Here is a 16,124-nt window from a genome sequence, read left to right as displayed (position 1 = left end):
CACTTAAAAAGCTAATGAAAGAACAGTTAGATGCTAAGCACATGAGGAAACTCCTAGTCCTTAGAATTCTCCTGTATTTGTAATAAAAAAGAATCTGGAAAATGGAGAATATTCACTGAGCTAAGAGCTACTAAAAAGAATTTAACCTATGGGATCTTTACAGCCTGGGATTCCTTTACAAGAACAGAACAGAAAAATTTGCCTTTCCACTGCTTACTTATAATAATGCCCAGCCTGTAAAGAGATACCAATAAAAGCACTTCCTTAAAAACTGTTAAATAACCCAGCTTTGTGTCAGTATTTTATAAATCAGCCACTGGAAGTAATATGTGAACAATCCCCTCAGTCTCTTATTTATCATTATAGGGATGGTATGATTGGTTGCTTCTGATACAGATACCTTAGAATGTCTAATATGGTGAGAAAAATTTATCCAGTTGGGAATTACAAATTTCTCCTGAAAAAAAAAGACAAGAGGAGATTCTCTTAACTATTAGAATTCAGCTGCAAAAGGTACAGATTCAGGGGAGCTGAAGAGATGGCTCGGTGGTTAAGAGCACTGACTGCTCTTCCAGAGGACCCGGGTTCAATTGCCAGCACCCACATGGCAGCTCACAACTGTCTGAAGATCTAGTTCCAGGGGATCTGACACCTTCATACCAATGCACATAAAATAAAGTTAAATAAACCATAAAAATATTTTTTAACAAAAGGTACCTAATTGCATCCTAAGGGAGATGCTTGTTAAACAGGAGGGGATATGAGGACCCCCAGAGACAGACTGCATAATGCTTTACTAACTTCTAATTTTAAAATTTTTAAACATTAATGAGATGGGGGTGGCAGCTGCTGAAAGACAGTGGATTGTAGAAAAATTGCTGAGTTTAGTCGGCTGTGAAAAACCAGGGAAAGTGTTAAGTCAGGGCCAAGGCTATGCTTATGTTTCCACAGGAGACAGTCAGCTGTGGATCCTATTGAAACTGATAAAAATGGGCATGAGCAAGAGACGTCTCCAGATGCTGCAGATGCAGAGACACCTCTGGGAAACAAAAGGCCTCCCACCTAGGGACAGCTGGAGTTTATGACAAGGGGAGGCGAATGACCCAGAAACCTCGGAAAGCTGCAGATCTGGCCCTTGATATACTTATTGGGGTCATTATATAGATAACAGGGGCAAACTATGCATATAGGCTTTTATCCCCAATCCTCCAATTATTCGAGCAGTAATTTGGGAGATACGGATATTCCTGTAGTGGTTAATGAATTTTCACGGCTACCTGGTCCATATGACAACAGCAGTCCTTCTCAGTCAATGAAGGAGAGTAGAGTGATTGACAGTTACACTGTGGGCGTACAAGGAATTCTTATTTGCGTGAAAATGGAACTCAGTGCTTAAATATAACTTCTCAAGTAATGGCTAACCATAGTCAATACTACCTGAGATTATCGTAACAAGTTTTATATCTGGTTTTAACGGGCAGGAGATTAATGCTTCTAGTTCCATAAGTCTACCATTCTGTGAGATGTGGGTTACCAACAAGGACTCTGATTGGGTGCAGCATTGGATCCCTTTTGGCTCTGCTCAAGAAAAATATTCTCACTCAGAGTTAAGATGGAAACGGTATAATTTGAATGGAACTGTGGAAATTAGTTCTTCTGTTAATGAACCTATCCAATGGCGTGGAGTTGGAATGGCAAGTCCTCGCCTGCAATTTGGCACTTCAATTCAGACTAACTTGTGGAAATTGGCAAGTGCCTTCCACCCACTTACGGCATGGAAAGGAAAATTAAACGTTAAGGATGATAAATACAATTTGTCTTTTAGACTAAATCAGAGCCATTCTCTTCTGGCGCGTGTACCACTACCTTCCTTGCTACTGAAAGGGGCTTAATGGCACCCTAACAATTACAGCATCGCTTGTGACTGCTGGGCCCTTCACAACCTGTGCTAACTCTAGTATGCTTTGACTGTTGAAAGTTCATATATTCGTAGAGCAAGGTTGGCAATCTGGATGCCAGTAAGGTTGTTGAGGCCATGGCAAGACTCTCCTGTGATGATCCTGGTGTAGAAACTCACAGAGAAAATTTTTAAAAAGACATGTCAAGGGCTGGAGAGATGGCTCAGAGGTTAAGAGCACTGACTGCTCTTCCAGAGGTCCTGAGTTCAATTCCCAGCAACCACGTGGTGGCTCACAGCCATCTGTAATGAGATCTAGTGCCCTCTTCTGGCATGCAAGCATACATGGAAGGAATGTTGTACGTGTGTGTGTGTATAATGTTTATATATATGTATATATACGTATATATACATATATATACATATATATACACACACACACACACATATATATATATAAATCCAAACTGCTGAATCCGTTAGGGACTGGCATAAACATTCAAGAGAACTTTGCACAAAACAAAATAAAATTGATATTGAGACAGTGAATGAATTAGTTGAGTTAAGGCAAACTGTTATAGTGTTGGCGAATCAGAAATTTTGAAGGGGCAGATAAAATTAAAGTGTGATTGCAATGTTTCTTATTGTACTACACCCTTAAGATTTAATGAAGTCAGGCATGATTGGGATAAGGTTAAGGAACATTTGTTGGGTCACCCTAATTCTTCTCAAATGGTTTATGATTTACAGAAAGAAATGAAGGAAACTTTTGCAAAAAAAAAAAAAAAAAAAAGAGTTGCCTGATTGACATTGACAGGAATGTATATTATGGAAAGTCCTGCAGATACCGTGAATCACTTTAGTAGAATTCTTACCATAGCAGGTGTTGCTCCTGTCCTAACAACAGTAGCCTTACTAGTTTGAAAATGGCCTCCTTACGTAAGATTGTAAGACAGACAGACGGGAAAAGCTGGATATACTGTGAGGCTGCATAGGCTCTGAGATAAAGTCATTTTATATAAAAGAAAGGGGGATCTGTGGCAGAGTTTCTTGCTGGCCTGGCATCACAGAGTGGGCCACACCTGGCCTAGCTCTGGAGTTAGAACACAGCCTCCTCCATCCTTTGTGTTACAGATACCTTTTGTCGCCCTATGTGAATCTTGTCTGAGAATTCTCCATGGATACAAAGCTTGGTTAGGAGGCAACCCAGAAAACCGTGGTACCTCCTGAGTCAGGTATTTGCATTTGGTATTTTATTTTTGGAAACTTCATTCAGGTTTTTTGTTGTTTTTGTTTTTAGCATATGGAAATCTACTGGCTAAAGTATAAATGAAGGGGGAAATAAAAATGCCATGGGCTAAGGGGAAGGGCTTCAGTCCACTGAGGCTGGGACCCCTGCGACCACGAAGACCAAGCTCATTCTCAGAGTGTCCTGAGTCATTTCACGGACCACGGGACCCACACATCTGCACCACTGCACCTGGGACAGTACATTTCCTACAAATGACCTAGTGAGTGGCTCCAAATTTTCCTGGTGCTGTGGCCCTTTAATACAGTTTCTCCTGTTGTGATGACCCCCAGCCATACAATTATATTTGCTGCTACTTCATAACTGCAATTTTGCTGTTGTTATGAATCATAATATAAATATCTGTGTTTTCCGATGGTCTTAGGTGACCCCTGTGAAGGGTCTCCCACCCCCAAAGGGCTCGCCACCCATAGACTAAGAACCACTGGTCTAGCTGATGAGCTGTTAGCGTACAGATGGCAGTCTGTCTGTGACACTGTCTGTGACTCTGACATCACACTTGACTGTTGGTAGTCACTTCCTTCCTCAGACTCCTACCATGGCTTATCCAATAGCTCATGTCCCTAGTCACCTCTCCACCCAAAGTTCAACTGATATCTCATACGGAATTCCTCTTCCTCCTCCGAAGTGTGCCGGCTTTCCCGACAGGGCTCTTTCTGTCCTTGGATTTCTACACGCTTTTTCCAGAGCCTGCTTCCCCGGTGAGTTCACGCACAGTCACCGAATCCCCTGTCACCTCATACATACCTTCTGCAATGACTTGCTTTGTTGGGTGTGTACAGGATGCTATCATTGCTACACAGATAAGGTATTTTGAGATTGCCAAATAGCAATGGTGTGGTGTAGCCATTTCCTCCTGGAGGACAGAGGGAGCTTCCTAAGACTCAGAAACTCCAGGGAACTTCCAAGGCTTACAAAGTGCCTAAACTTCCAAGAGTCACAAGGTCCCTCCCTGAGCTCGCGGTAACAATTGCTGGAGAGAAGACTCCCAGAATGGATGAGTTGAGTTGCCAGCGAGTTGTGCCAGGAGCTGAAGGGATGCAGTTTTCATGAGTCATTACGGTGACTTTTGTGATGTGACAGCCTACGGGTCACCTGCACACCTGTAACTAACCTCTCACCTAGTGTCCCGGAAATAACACCAGGAACCTCACTGACTTACTAAACTGCACCCTGTGGGATCTTTTCTTGGTCCTGTCTTCAGTACCCTCTCTGGGGTGAGCAGATGTCTGTTCACATCGCCCCAGAAAAAGCCACACAACAAAGGGTTAGAATTACACCATACAACGCCCCAGAGAAAAGAGCGTCTGGAGGATGTGAGGGAAGATTGACATCAAGGGCAATAAATTTATTTCCTCTCTCCTCACAGAGCAAACCAAATAAAAATAATACATAAATAGGAAAGTCAGCAGAGTGTGTTTTTAAAATTCTTGGGTTAAAAGGGCTAAGGATGAGTCATACTTTGAAGAAAAAAATAAATAAATTCAATAATTAGTCAAAGGAAGCAATAAATTAGACTTCAGAATTTTAAAACTTTGGCTCTTCAAAATATACCATTAAAAATAATAATTTTTTTAAAAAGCTGAGCAAGGTGACTTATACCTGTAATCCCAAAATGCAGGAGGCTGAAGCTGGAGGATGCTGAGTTCTGAAGCCAGCCTGAACCACTGGGAGACTTTCGACTGTCTGATGAAAACCAGAAGGGCAGAAGAAAAAGAAAATGCTGAGCACCAGCTGGAAGGGAATTTCTTGGCTTTTTGTTGTTGTCATTTTTTTCTAGACAGGGCTCCTCTGTGCAGCCCTGGCTGTCCTGGAGCTCACTCTGTAGGCCAGGATGGTCTCGAACTCACAGAGATCCACCTGCCTCTGCCTCCCAACTAAAGATATGCACCACTACCATCCAGTCTGAAATATTCTTTTTTTTTTTTTTTTTTTTTTTTTTTTTGGTTTTTCGAGACAGGGTTTCCCTGTAGTTTCTAGAGTCTGTCCTGGAACTAGCTCTTGTAGACCAGGCTGGCCTCAAACTCAGAGATCCGCCTGCCTCTGCCTCCCGAGTGCTGGGATTAAAGGCGTGCGCCACCACCGCCCAGCCAAAAGCAATTTCTAAGAAGTGTAAACAACCAAATGTCCATAGAAATATGAGAGGATAAAGAAATTATGGAATAGTATATTCTTACAATCGAACATTACCCATCGGGAAGGAAAAACAAACAAACAAAAAAAAAACTAGTGATATTCACAAAGACTTGAATAAATAGGAAAAATAGTATGCTGAATTAAAAAAGCCAAATGCAAGTCAGGTCTCTGTGACTCCATTTACATAAAGGTCAACAACAGGCAAAACAGAAATCAGATCACGGGGCAAGGTGGCGCACACCTTTAATCCCACCACTGGAGAGGCAGAGGCAGGTGATCTCTGTGAGTTCGAGACCAACCTGGTCCTCAGAATGAAGCAAACACAGAGTCGGTGTGAGGAGCTGTCTGGGTTAGGCTCGAAGAGGATGGCTTTGAAGGATAGTGCAGAGCTGGGCACAGTGGGACACGCCCGTAGACCCAGATATGGAAGTGGTTGAGGCAGGAGGGTTGCTTGAGTTTGAGAAACATCAAAATTTTATCACACACAAAAAAGGGGAGGCTGGTTAAGAATGTGTACTGCTCTTACAGGGTACCCAAGTTCAGTTCCAAACACCCATATCGGGAAGTTTACAATTGCCTGTAGCTCCAGCTCCAGAGCGTCTGACACCTTCCTCAGACCTCCACCTCCACTGCTACCTGGGCTCACAGGCTCACACCCACACGGGTTCACACACAATTAAAACTAAATTCATCTTATAAAAAGAGAGAGAAGGAACAGAGATGTTCTGTTTCTTTCCTAGGCACTAGATGGTTACAATCTGCTAAGTGTAAATTGTATTTTGATACAGTTTTCTGAAGCAGTTAAGGAGTTATTTTTAGGTCATTGCTGTTATCAACTGTAGCTGGCCAAAGCAACCAAGGCAAAGGTTTATCAGTTAATTAGAACGGGATTAGCCTTGTTCCTTTTGGCTTTCTGAAATAGCAGAGGTTCTCTGTTCAGTGGAAACAACAGGTTAGGGGAGATGTATGCCCTCTCACGAGTTAACCTTACTTACGTACTTACTGAGACAGAGTTTCACTCTATAGTTCAGGCTACACAGCCCAGGCTTGCTCTGAATTCAGATTCTCATGGTTCAGCTTCCACAATGCCGGGACCACAGACTTAAGCTGTCATATCTGTTGTTTAAAGACCATCCCAAGCTTCAATAAAAACTGCACATAATAAGACCTCAGCAGAAGGTTGCTGCTCCCAAAGTAAACACTCTCCATATGGCAAAGCAGAACACGTTGACGACATCATCTGATTGGCTCCTGAACCTTCCAAGAGAACCGTCAGGTAGATGCTGGAGTGGGAGATGGACAGACGTGACTCCGGCACCATCACTATGACACAGGGAAGCGTGGTTTCCCATTGGACCTGCAGGTTGTTAGGACAGCTAGATGAATGTGGGCTCTCATGGTAACTTAGCCAACTTTGACTGTCAGTCACCAAAAAGACACAGGAAAAAGAAAAACAAAGGTCAAGCCCACTAACTGCCCTACCTGCTCCCTCTCACGTTTCTCCGCTCTGGTCCCTTACCTCACGGCTCTCACCCTTCAGCATGTGTTCAAACCACACCAGAGGGGCTTTGGCTAGACAAAAGTTTTTAAACAGAAAGGATACCAGGTGATGGTGGCGCACACCTTTAATCCCAACACTTGGGAGGCAGAGGCAGGTGGATCTCTGTGAGTTCGAGGCCAGCCTGGTCTACAGAGTGAGTTCCAGGACAGGCTCCAAAGCTGCAGAGAAATCCTGTCTCAGAAAACCAAAAACAAAATAGAAAAGGACTAGGATCAAGGCGTGTAGATAAGAAAGGGGGGCTGGTGGGTTTCATTGTGCTGGATATCTGTCATTCCTGGTCACAACAGACATGCCACCTTTCTCTGATGTCCTTTCCAGCAATATTCTCCCCTCTCTATGTACTGACCTTGTTGGAAGAAACAAATTCTTCACTCTGACCCTAAACAGGAACATGGGGAATCCCTAGGTTCTTCTTTCAGTTTTTACTTTATTTCCTTCTTTTAAAAACATCCCTTAGTGTGTGTGTGTGTGTGTGTGTGTGTGTGTGTGTGTGTGTGTGTGTGTGAGGGTGGGTATGTGTTTGTGGGTGACCATGGATGCAGGAAGAGGGTATTGGATCCCCTCGAGCTGGAGGGCCAGGCGAATGTGAACTACTGGTCACAGCTGCTAGACATGGGTGCCGGGAACTCAACAACAGCACATGTGCTCTTTGCTACCAGAGACAACGGTGGCACCTAACCAAATCACCTGCTGGCGTTACGGCCTCCTTGGTGATAGGAGAAGTGAGACAAAGGTCAGCATTGGCAAGAGCCTGGCAAGCAGCTGAGCAGTCCCTGGTGTCAGGCCCTCTTTTGTCCGTTCTGAACCTGGCTCCTTAGATTCCCCTCCCACCACGAGAAGGTTTCAGAGTAGTGATGTGAATACTTTAGTGTTGGGAACACGGCTCAGGGGAGCGCTTGCTTGTCATGGGCAAGGCGCTGGATTCAATTTGTAAGTCCTGGACCTGAGAGCCCCAGGGAAAGACGCTTGCTATGCTAGCTTGGGCAAGTTCCATCCCTGGAACCCACACAAGGGTGAAAAAAGAGAACCAACTCCACACGCATGCCGAGGCACACACCCCGCCCCCGTAAAGGCACATGCCACCTCATGCACAATATTAATCATAAGAGAAATACTTCAAATCCTCCTTTCCTTCTCTGTCCTTGTCTTTTTCTCTTATCAGAACTAATGTCTGTGTTCAGTTTGATGTGTTCTCGTCCAGATAATTTTATATCTCTTTCTGTTTATTTTTTTAAATAACACCATGTTTGATATAAGTAGCATTATATTATCCATATTGTTACGTGGCTTTTTATGAGCCATGATATTTACTTGTTTGGGTTGAGACAGGGCTTTGCTATGTGGCCCTAGCTGACCTTCATACTTAGAGCATGCTGTCCCTGCCTTTGGAATTCTAGGATTATAGGTGTGTGCCATCAAACCTGGCACATTTTCTATCTTCTTATCAAATTTGAAGAAAAATTGCACATTGCATATATGGGAGTTGGGGAATAGAATCAGTGGTAGCCAGGCAGTGGTGGCACACATCTTTAATCCCAGCACTTGGGAGGCAGAGGCAAGTGGATCTCTGTAAGTTTGAGGCCAGCCTGGTCTACAAAATGAGTTTCAGGACAGGCTCCAAAGCTACACAAAGAAACCCTGTTTTGAAAAACCACAAAAAAAAGGAAGGAAGGAAGGAAGGAAGGAAGGAAGGAAAGAAGGAAAGAAGGAAAGGAAAGGAAAGAAGGAAAGAAAGAAAAAAAGAAAGTAAGTGTCAGTGGTAAAGCACTAGCCTAGCACGCATGAGGCCTGAAATCCCTGGTTAATGTCACTACTATACAGCGTGTTAATGATTCAGCTAGGATGATTGCTTCACACTGCGCAGACAAGGAACATGCTAAAGAATGCTAAGTAGAAGGAGAAGAAACAATGATCAGAATACATTACTAAGTGATCCTAAAGAACACTGAGCTGTCACTCTGAATTCCTGCATGTCAGCGTTTAAGGGGACAGTCAGGAGACACGACTCCCAGTGCCTCCTTCAGCAGCCTAAGGAGTTCCTCTAGATACTTAGGGACCTGGACTCAGGTCAGACTGGGATGTGTGGCTTCAGTGCAGAAAGGAATTTCGGGAATAGCTAGTAGTAGAGTAGCCCACCCCCACCCCTTTCCTCTCTCTTGACTTTAAGCCTGGTTCTGTTTTAGAATTAAGTATTTCACCTGGTAAGATGGCTTATGGGTAAAGTCACTTGCCTCTACATCTAACAACCTGAGTTTGATCCTGAAACCCACATGGTGGAAGAAAAGATCTGACTCCTGCAAGTCCTCTGACCTTCACACGTGTGCTGTGGCTTGCTGGTGCACATAAGCTCACATGTGCACATAACGAACAACACACAAACACACACTCGCACACACTAAATAAACTAATGTAACTTTCAAAAGTTTAAAACAATGTCTTCATACCTAAATATTATTTCTATGTTGGCAGCCTTTACAGCAGGTGTTAATTGTTCTAGAATTCTTTCCAGCTAATAAGAGGCTTGAATGGGACTCCAGAGAGTCTCACTTCCTTTCTCCTACCCCAACAATTTCCCTTTCTATCCTGCCTCACTCTAGACAGATGGCTCTTTCTGCTAAACTTCATCATTTCTATTACTATTCATTGCACGTGTGCACGACAGGGACCCAGTGCATGGCGCACACGTGGAGGAGGTTGTCGAGCAGAGAATTCTCAGGCCTGGCAATGTTTCAAGAGCTAGAAAAATAGCAGGGAGTAAGAACCTGAAATCCAAGCACTGGGAGGTGGCAGAGACAGCAGGGTGGGGAGGCCAACCACCTAAGAGGCTAGATAGTAAAGCTGCTTCGAAACACCAGACTGCGTACACAAAGATAGCCATGGGGTAAGCAATATAGAGCAAGAGGGAGACTGGACAAAAGGGGACGGGGTGCTAGTTAATACACAGCGAGACCCTGCTTCAGTAAATAAATGATAAATCAGAAGAAATGCTGTTCTAGATTAGAGTGGTGGCCAGAACGTTTCGGTGAACCATAAGGTAAAATGAAAATGAAAGAGACAGTCTCTAATTAGAAGGACTGAGGACTAGGGGATACCGGTTCGTGGCAGAGCACTTGACTAGCGGTCACACACACAATCCCCACCATCCTCAGCACCACCGAGAAAAAAAAAAATAATGGTGAGCTTGGAGGCCACTTGTAAAATTTATTGGCTGTGTGGCCTTTGAGATAGAATTTCCCTGTTCCATATCTCAGTTTCTTTGTCAATAAAATTATATTACCATATCAGAGACCTTGACTTGTATTTTAACAGCCCCCTTTATTTTATGGAATAAAAAGTCTTGCAGGAAATCTAATGTGAAAGAGACAGGATCAGTGAGACACGAGCTTAGTCACCCACGTTTAATCCCCAGGACCCACACGGGGCAGAAGGAGAAAACTAATTTTACAAAGTTGTCCTCTGCCCTCCATATATTCCCATGGCTCCCATGCCCAGACAGCATGAATATAAATTCACAAAAAAATAAAATAAAAGCAAGATTGTTCTAGTTAGAGCAGGGTCACGGCCCGGAGCTCTGTCCCACTGCTGCTTTCCAGACACTCCTTTTTTTTCCCCCCGAGACAGGGTTTCTCTGTAGCTTTGGAGCCTGTCCTGAAACTTGTTCTGTAGACCAGACTGACCTCGAACTCACAGAGATCCTCCTGTCTCTGCCTCCTGAGTACTGGGATTAAAGTGTGCCACCACCGCCTGGCCTGTAGTGATTTTTTTTTAATGTTCTTGTTCTACTTTCTGGAGCTAAAGCAAGGGAGTCCAATCCATCCTGGACATCTTCACAGGAAGAGAGCTATCAAGTCTGCCTTACTACCTCATCTTCCTTGCTACTTCTTGCCATGAATAGAATAGTCCACGAAGACGACCTTGTGTTTCCTCATTTCAGATCTTTCACACCCGGCCCCCAACACACACACACACACACACACACACACACACACATGCACACGCACACGCACACACACACACGCACACACACATCTACTCTAGTCCAGGCTGTTCTGGAACTCACTATCTAGTCCAGGCTGGTTTTGAATGCACAGTGATCCTTCTGCCTCAACTTCCTTAGTGCTGGGATTACATACATGAGCTACCAAGCCCGGCTTTAATTCAACATTTTTAAGTACAAGTAGATTTTCATTTTCTTTCAGTCCTGACTTTAAAAGATGAGTGCAAGATGAATGCTCTTGACTAGCTCTGATGATGGCACGTAAGAAGAACCCACATTTTATTATTTGGCAACTATTCCTTCCAGGCTAAACATTAGAGGCTCTCAGTGTATCAAAAGTAGAGAGCTAAACCTTTTGGTTCAAAGCAAATTATAAGACATCTAGTTGGGGAGAGAGTATGAAAAAACCACTCAAGACTAGAGGCTCCATGTAATAGGAATCGGTAAGGTAACTAAATGGAAGCCTCCTGTCGTCCAAGCTTGTGATCTGACCAGACTTCAGGGAAGTACAATTCTCACTACAAAATCTGACTGCCATCAAGGCGATATGAAACAGCAGTATTGGAACAAACGCTTCATTCACTGTCCCTCCCCAGACTCCTTAAATCCCACCACCTCAGGAAAGTGAGGGTGTGGTGTGGGCTGGCGTACCTTCTAGCATCAGGACTTTGGGACACAGGGTGTAAGATGCATGACTTGGTCCCTAAGGAAAAAGCGAGCAGCACAGTCATGGGCCGTGGTGGCTGTGGGGGTGCTGAACCTTTATGGTTTCCTGTGCTTTGGTTGTCCTGGTAACCTGAGGCCTCCCTATTTGCGTTGGCATCAGAGGCCAAGAGCGGAAGCAGAGCTGGAGCACCAGGAAGACGTGCAGGGAAAAATGTGGGCAAGGTAACAGTTATGCCACAGGAGGGTCAGGCCTAGGACAGAAGAGTTACTTAATGGAGGATCGAAGGGATTGTCATATAAAATCCAGATCTCTGGATCTCATGTCTAGCATTTCTGATTTGGTAGCTCACTGAAGAGTTCAGGAGCCTACAGGTTCATGAGGCTGTCTTCTACCAAGGGGGTCAAAGACACTGTGTTTTGTTTCTGTCTTGTTTTAGACAGTGTCTAACTGTGTAACCCTGACTGACCTGGTACTTACGTATCCCAGGCTGGCCTTAAACTTGAGGCCACCCTCCTACCTTAGCCTTCCAAGTGCTGGGGTTACAAACATGCTACCACCTCTGGCCCGGAGGATATTTGAGCATTCTTTTGAAGAAATATCTAACGTTTTCTTTTCATCCCTGATCCTAAAGCTGCGGCACATCTCAAAGCTGCTCCAACAGACACACTACAGATAGCTCTTTGGTTCACTTTTTAAGTTTTGCATTTTAAAAAAAGATTTCTTTGTATTTCATGTGTGTGAGTGTTTGCTGCATGCATGTGTGTCTATCATCTGTGTACCGTGCCCATGGATACCAGAGGAGGGAATCTGAGCCCAGGACCTGGAGTTGGCTGTGAGCTGCCACATGGGTACTGAAAACCAAGTCTGGGTCCTTTGCAAGAGCACCAAGTGCTCTTGATTGCTGAGCCAGCTCTCTGACCCTTTGTTTTGCATCCAGGTCTGCTAAAGAGGCTGATCATTTCTTTGCCGGTCTCCTAAGCATAAATATGCTTGGTCCACCAAGGATATAGCAGCTGTGTCCCTGCGCTGTCACCTAGTGTCTCATCTTCCTTTCATTCTTTTGGCTTATTGTTACTGTCTTACTCACGTTCCTTTATTGTCTGTCCTTCTCATCTCCTTTCCTATCTCTTAAACAAAACTCACAAGCAGAAGTTTCTGTGGAGTTGGAAAGATGGCTTAGCGGCTAAGAACACTGGCTGGTTGGCCAGGGGACTCAGATTTGATTCCTACCACCCACCTGGAAGCTCACCACCATCTCTAACTCCAGTCCCAGGGCATCCCGTCTTCTGGCCTCTGTGGGCACCACGCATAAATGCCGTGCACTGTCAAAACACCTACACACATAAAATAAAAATTTTAAATCTAATTTTAAAAAGTAGCTTCTGGGCTGGGGAGACAGCTCAGTGAGTAAAGTGTTTGTTACACAAGTGTGGGGACCCCTGTTCAGCTTCCCAGCACCCTCATAAAAGCCAGATGTGATGGTGTACACCTATAATCCCAGTATAGGGGAGACGGGGATAGGTGAATCCAGTCAGTCCAGCAGAAATGGTTTAGTGAGACACCCTGTCTCAAAAAGTAAGATGGTTGCCTGGAATAGTGAGCACCTATAATCCCAGCACTGGGGAAGCGGATACACCGGTGAACTCTATGAGTTCAAGGCCAGCGTGGTGTATATAGAGTTCCAGGCTATCAGGGATACAATGTGAGACTGTCTCAAAACAAAGCAAAATACCACAAAACAAAACACAAAGCAAAGACAATCACAGAAACTGAGTCGTGTTATAAAAATAATTCTTATGATCGCTTCGGCAGTATGTATACTAAAATTGGAATGATCCAGAGATTAGTACGGCTCCTGTGCAAGGATGACACACAAATTCATGAACATTAAGCTGCACAGTGGTGGAACATACCTTTAGTCCCAGCACTTGGGAGGCAGAGGCAGGCCAGCCTGGTCTACAGAGTGAGGTCCAGGACAGCCAGGGGAATGCAGAGAAAATAAAACAAACAAACAAATAAAGTCTTTCAAAAAAAACTAACAACAACAACAACAATAATTCTCCCAAATTGTTTCCAAGAGAAGAACTATGGGGAAATGCAGAGAGCAGAAAACAGAGCAGTGTCACGGTTCTGAGGAAAGAAGCTATGTTACGGTACAGCAGGCAGCCTGTCTCAGCAGGACGCAACCGGCCCCATATAGCAGAGAGCCCAGCAAACTGCTGTTTTCAATGAGTAGAATTATAAATCAAACAAAAGACTGGAAACCTTTTTAGTAATCTAGCTTTAAGTCTATTTTAGGAAATAGGGGGGCGGGAGTGCAGGCCTTTAATCCTGGCACTCAGGAGGCAGAGGCAGGTGGATCTCTGTGAGTCCGAGGCCAACCTGGTCTGGGAAAAAAAAGGAAGAAAATAGCAGTAGGGTGGACAGTTAGGGGAGGATTGGGGGAAATGCGATTAAAATACATTGTGTGTAAGTGTGAAATTCTCAAAGAACTAATAAAAATGTAAGCAATTTACAAATGTGAGAAAGGAAGGCAAGAGCTACGAATGGGATTTTAAGTCGCGATTATCACAGTCAGATAATGCAGCAGGGCAGAGAAAGCGCACAGGTGAATAGGGACGTCAATGAGGACTAGCGGTCGTTAGCTGGAGACAATTGTTGCTGGGAGGAACTACCATGAACATAACTTACAAGCAAAAATAATGTAAACTCTGATAAGAACGGCTCCAATGGTACAGGGACAAGATGGGATGAGACAGGAGCTCACTCTGTAGCTCAGGCTGGCCTCAGACTTACGGCAATCCTCCTGCCTTCGCCTACCCCATACCCAGTCTCAGTGAGTCTTAGCAGACAGATCATAGCTGCAGTCAGACTACAGAGGACTCTTCATAGTCTCAGACACAGCCATTGTACACTCTTAGAAGTCGGCACCCCCACCCATGTTCCTGGCATTCACCTCAGCCTTACAAACCATCTTAACGCTGTAACGCTGAACACTTGGCCTCCTTGGTGAGGTTTCTTCAAGTCCATAGGAATGAGTGATTCTCATCTGACCCGTCTCCAGGCTGAATACAGAAACCAGTGTCATCTTCCATCCCCAAAATGTAATGCTTACTCTAAGGTGATATACTAAATATCCATATTTGCATGTATTTGCCTGGGGCTGTTACTTGTATATGTGTACATGATAACATCATGCGCATACATGATGGCATCCTTGCTTGGAAAGCACTTAGGATCCAGTGCTAGAATCATGAAACTCTTCACACAGTGTCGACCATGAACTCAGAGTACCTGTCAGTGAGTTTCACTATAATCTGGACATGCCAGGTTGAGAGAATTTACAGGAAACGTGAATCTCAAAATGCTTTTATTTTTTCCTTTGAGACAAGTTCTTATTAGTCTAAGCTGGCCTTGTGTCATATAGCTGAGGCTGAAGTAGTACATCTGACCACCCTGCTTCCACCTCCTGAGGGTTGGATTACAGGCATGCGCCACCAAACCCAGGTGGTACTGGAGGAGATTGAACCAGGGCCTTGTGTACGCTAGTCAAGCATGTCACCGGGTTACATCTCCGGCCACTGAGAACTTAAAAATAAAATAATGGTGATAATAACAATAAAATAGGAACACAAACATCTTTTATTGTATCTGGAGGAAGGAGTTTAATCACAAGGAAAGGTAAGAGCTGGAGTAAAAAGCGGTTTAGAAATGATCTAGGATAAAAAGGAAAAAAGCGATAGCAGAGGAAGGAAGGCAGAAATGGACCATGCAGAATAAATAACCAAAGCAGAGCTTTTTAGAGACCAAAGGACACATCAAAGAAAAATAGAGCACTTCCACAAGGGTGTTAAAGACGGAAGAGAGCCAAGGAGGGCCGTGGGCTTTTTTTAAAAAAAGGGGTGAATAAGTAGTGGTGTTTGTTGGCAAAAAGACGTGAGGAGATGAGAGGAAGGAGAAAATTTATAGCAGAGGAAGTTGGTGTGGAGTTTTCCTCTCAAGAAGTCCAGCAGAGCAAAGAAGAAATAAAGCCCGGGCTACTGGGAAGGAGGCAGGGCCGGGGCTGGAACACCACGGGACAAAGCAACAGGGCTCCAAAGAGGACATTTTCTTCTTTTCATTAACTGACCTAGTTTTCTTGTTTCGGACCAAAGACAACTGCAGAGTTTAATGCTCTTTTGACTGAGAAGATCTTCACCCTTGCAATGCCTTTGGTGCAAGAGTGCACAAATTAGAAGGATCGAGATAGAGCATGTTAGTTTGAGACAAACAAATCCATCTGAAGTCAGAGTCAGTGGCTGCATTGTGGAAACACTACTGAGTTAGACGGCTGTCTTCCTCTTACCCACCACAGAGCAAACACAGAAACTCACAGTGGCTACCAGTCCCCACTAGACAGTTGGTACCCAGCACACACAACAGGATTGGAACCCGCTTTTCTTTGCATACTGGAATTCAATATCCCATCCTAAGGAACCATTCACTTAGGTCAGAATGCATAGGACAGGCTAAATAAAGGGCTGTGGAGGAAAGTTAAGGTTAAAAATAAAGACAATT

At 44.2% G+C, this 16,124-nt stretch overlaps 1 non-coding gene across 1 annotated transcript; it reads left to right on the top strand.

Moving 5' to 3' along the window:
* The first annotated feature begins 13,363 nt into the window (after positions 1–13,363).
* LOC119826993 lies at positions 13,364–13,467 on the top strand. The gene has a single exon (XR_005287544.1). It is a non-coding gene; the product is annotated as a U6 spliceosomal RNA (small nuclear RNA).
* Positions 13,468–16,124: the final 2,657 nt, after the last annotated feature.

The sequence above is a fragment of the Arvicola amphibius genome, chromosome 11 (assembly GCF_903992535.2).
Source record: "Arvicola amphibius chromosome 11, mArvAmp1.2, whole genome shotgun sequence".
NCBI classification, from domain to species: Eukaryota; Metazoa; Chordata; class Mammalia; order Rodentia; family Cricetidae; genus Arvicola; species Arvicola amphibius.
Note: the sequence above shows the minus strand (reverse complement) of the source record. Positions and strands in the feature narration are given on the sequence as shown.